The following is a 4,343-nucleotide window of genomic DNA, read 5'->3' on the forward strand; positions in this document are numbered from 1 at the left end:
ATTCTGAATAAGCCACTAAGAGGTATTGTGTCAGGGTTCCCAAGCCAAGACCTTCCTCAGGTTTAATGATTTGCTAGAAGGATTCACAGAACACTGATAAGCTGTTATACTTATGGTTATGGTTTATTACAGTGAACACAGATTAAAATGAACAAAGTTAGAAGGTACATAAGGCAGCGTCCAAGAGAAACCAGACAGAAACCTCTGGTTGTTCTTTCCAGTGGAGTTGTACAGACAGCACTTAGCTCACTCATTAACAATCCTATATAATAAAGAGGTAATATGCAAATTGACCATCACACCCTCGCACAAGATAGCTGCCCCCATGTGGTCACAAGATGGCTGCCACAAGATGGCCAGCAGGAAAGGGCAGTTGTGGGCAATCAGGCCAGCAGGGGAGGGCAGTTGGGGGAGACCAAGCCAGCAGGGGAGGGCAGTTAGGGGCGACCAGGCTGGCAGGGGAGGGCAGTTAGGGGTGACCGGGCTGGCAGGGGAGGGCAGTTGGGGGCGATCAGGCCTGCAGGGGAGGGCAGTTAGGGACAACCAGGCCAGCAGGGAAGGGCAGTTGGGGGCAACCAGGCTGGCAGGGGAGGGCAGTTGGGGATAACCAGGCCAGCAGGGGAGGGCAGTTGGGGGAGATTGGGCCAGTAGGAGAGGGCAGTTGGGGGCAGTCAGGCCAGCAGGGGAGCAGTTAGGTGTTGATCAGGCTGGCAGGGGAGTGGTTAGGGGCAATTAGGCAGGCAGGCAGGTGAGCAGTTGGGAGCCAGCAGTCCCAGATTGTGAGAGGGGTCTTAGATTAGAGAGGGTGAAGGCTGGGCTGAGGGACACCCCACCCCCCCAGTGCACGAATTTCATGCATTGGGCCTCTAGTGGGTAATAAGACATGTAGAATATTGTCAACCAGGAAAGCTCACTTGAATCTTGGTGTTTAGTGTTTTAATCAAAGATTGGCCATGTCTGCATAGAGTACCCATGTGGCTGACCTTAGTTATTCTTCAGCTTCTTCAGAGATCAAACTGATACAGTATGGTTCAAGGCCCTCACCATATGCCATTGTTAGCATGAACTCTCCAGTGTGTCCTAAGGCCCATACAAAGACACTCATCAGGGAGGATATTCCAGGCTTTGAGGTTATCTCCCAGGAGCTGGCAAAGGCCAATCTTTATTGAGAATGTGCAGGGTTTGAGCTCCCCAAACCTGCTGAGTTAACTCTTTACTGCAAAGGTGTGGTCCTATAGATTTATAGGTTTGCATTTATTCCTTCATCTATGAAACATCCTGACCATGCACTCTGCTCTACCTCTTATTACCAACTAGTGACTCGGTGCACAGATTCATGCACATTGAAAGGAAATTAATTAGAAGGTGGCCGACAGGGCGGGACTGGGTGAGATGGACCAGACAGGCCCTGGAGCCAACCTCCTGTGGTCCCTCCCTGGCTGTTGCACCTGGGGTGACCCTGTGGCTCGAAGGGTGTCTACGGAGTGAGTGGGGTCCCTCCGGCAGGTGGGGTCCTTCAGCCTGGCCTGCGGGGATTGGGCCAAAACCAGCTCTCTGACATCCCCAGAGGGGTCTCAGAGTGTGAGAGGGCACGCTGCAAAGTTGCTACAGGGTGTGGAACGCAAACACAAGTGTGCAATAAACCAGATTCAGGACCAACAGTGCCCCAGCAACAACATAAGCCATGGCTGAAGGTGGAATCACTGGTTTCAGGGTGCGTCATCCAAAAACCTCCACTGCCAAGTCACTGCAGCTCAGCAGCTCCTGCGTTGAGCATCTGCTTCCCGGTGGTCAGTGCGCGCCATAGCGACCAGTCAGATGGGTGGAGGGACACTTAGCATATTAGCCTTTTATATATATACTAGAGGCCTGGTGCACGAAATTCGTGTACGGAGAGGGGCGTATCCCTCAGCCCAGCCTGCACCTTCTCCAATCTGGGACCCCTTGAGGGATGTCCGACTGCCCGTTTAGGCCTGATCCCACTGGGATCGGGCCTAAACGGGCAGTCGGACATCCCTTTCACAATCCAGGACTGCTGGCTCCCAACTGCTCACCTGCTTGCCTTCCTGATTGTCCCTGTTTATGCCTGCCAGCCTGATCACCCCCTAACCACTCCCCTGCCAGCCTGGTTGATGCCTAACTGCTCCCCTGCCAGCCTGGTCGCCCCTAACTGCCCTCCCCTGCAGGCCTGGTCACCCCTAACTGCCCTCCCCTGCAGGCCTGGTACCCCCCAACTGCTCTCCCCTGCAGGCCTTGGGTCACCCCTAACTGCCCTCCCCAGCAGGCTTGATTGCCCCCAACTGCCCTCCCTTGCAGGCCTGGTCCCTCCCAACTGCCCTCCCCTGCTGGCCATATTGTGGTGGCCATCTTGTGTCTACATAGGGGCAGGATCTTTGACAACATGGGGGCAGCCATCTTGTGTGTTGGAGTGATGGTCAATCTGCATATTACTCTTATTAGATAGGATAGAGGCCTAGTGCATGGGTGGGAGCCAGCTGGTTTGCCCTGAAGGGTGTCCCGGATCATGGTGGGGGTTCCCTTGGGGTGTGGGGCAGCCTGGGCGAGGGGCCTGTGGTGGTTTTCAGGCCAGCCACGCCCCCCGGCAACCCATGCCAAGGCCCTGGTATCTGGGATTTATTTATCTTCTACAATTAAAACTTTGTAGCCTGGAGTGGAGCCAAGCCTTCTGCTTGCTCCGTGGCGGCAGCCATTTATGTTGGGATTTATGTATCTTCTATAAATGAAACTGTGTAGCCTTAAGCGGAGGCCAAAGCAGGCCAGGGCTGCAGAAGCTTGACTTCCTCCATCACCGCGGGCAACCCTAGCCTCCTGCTCTCTCCAGCTCCGTGGCTGCCGCCATTTCTGTTGGGCTTTATTCATCTTCTATAATTGAAACTTTGTAGCATTGAATGGAGCCCTGGGCTGGCAAGGGCAGGCGGAAAGCTTGACTTCCTCCATTGCCAGGGAAACCCACACCTCCCTCCTGCTCTCTGTGGCTGCAGCCATCTTGGTTGGGTTTATTTGCATATTCCCTCCTGATTGGCTTGTGGGCGTGGCTTGTGGGTGTAGCGGATGTACAGTCAATTTGCATATTACTGTTTTATTAGATAGGACTAGAGGCCTGGTGCATAAATTTGTGCATTGGTGGGGTCCCTCTAGGTGGCCTGCAGGGATCGGGCCAAAACCTGCAGTCCAACACTGCCTGCAGCTCCTACCTGCCGCTCCCACTCATCCCAGCCACACTGTGCCTGCCACGAGCTCACGCCCAATCTGTCCCGATCAGGAGAGGCTCGCGCTGCTGCAGCAGCACTCACCAGTCATAAGCCCTGCATCTGGTGCCCTCCCAAGGGCAGCTGCCTGTGGGATTGGGCTGAGGGGTCCCGGATTGGGAGAGGGCGCAGGCCAGGCTGAGGGACCCCACTGGTGCACAATCAGGCAGGGGAGGGACTGCAGGAGGGCTCCAGGGCGTGTCTGGCCCATCTCGCTCAGTCTCGATTGGCCAGACTCCAGCAGCAAGCTAACCTACCAGTGGGAGCATCTGCCCCCTGGTGGTCAGTGCATGTCACAGAGAGTGGTTGAGCAGCCTTAGCATATCATTAGCATATTATGGTTTGATTGGTTGTTAGGTTGTTCTGCTGTTCGGTCTATTTGCATATCGCCTTTTTATTATATAGAATAGATTATGATAGGGCTTTCTTAGAATTATGCTACTCTCATAAGGGTATATCTGATTGGCTCTGCACTACAAATAATTCCTTCTTTTTCCAGAGAACCAGTAGGAAGAGCCCCAGATGTCCTTAATATCACTGGACCTCAGTAATACTGGGTGGGGAGTTAGCATCGGTAGCCCTACAGAAGAAAGGAGCATACTGTAGGGAGAAAGCTGCAAGCATCAATGTCAGGGCTTGGCATTCTTGTCTTCTTTCTCCCCTGACTAGTCAGGGGACTTTCTTTGTGGCTTTGATTGAAAAGTAATCATGGTTGCAAATTAAAAAAATAAAATTTTTCTGGTTTTCCCATTGAAGGTCAGCAAATCTCCTAATGCTGGGTTGACTAAAGGTTGGAGTCTGTATCTTGAAACTAGTTCCTAGAATTCTTATACAAACATGCTGTTTACCTACAAGTTACATATTAGTCAGAGTTAGCTTTTATAGAAACAATACTGAAAGACTTGTGGGGTGGGTTACAATTCCCCACTGTTACAATTAGGGTAGAGTTTTAGTGTCCTGGTTTAGGAAACCCCAAGCAGAATTCAGAGGTTCCATACTTAATCATTTCCACATGGCATATTTAAATTATTATTAAGGAAATACACATTGATCTCCAAGTAAAGGGGGACCTCC

The sequence above is a fragment of the Plecotus auritus genome (genome assembly GCF_963455305.1).
Source record: "Plecotus auritus genome assembly, chromosome: 6".
Classification (NCBI taxonomy): Eukaryota; Metazoa; Chordata; class Mammalia; order Chiroptera; family Vespertilionidae; genus Plecotus; species Plecotus auritus.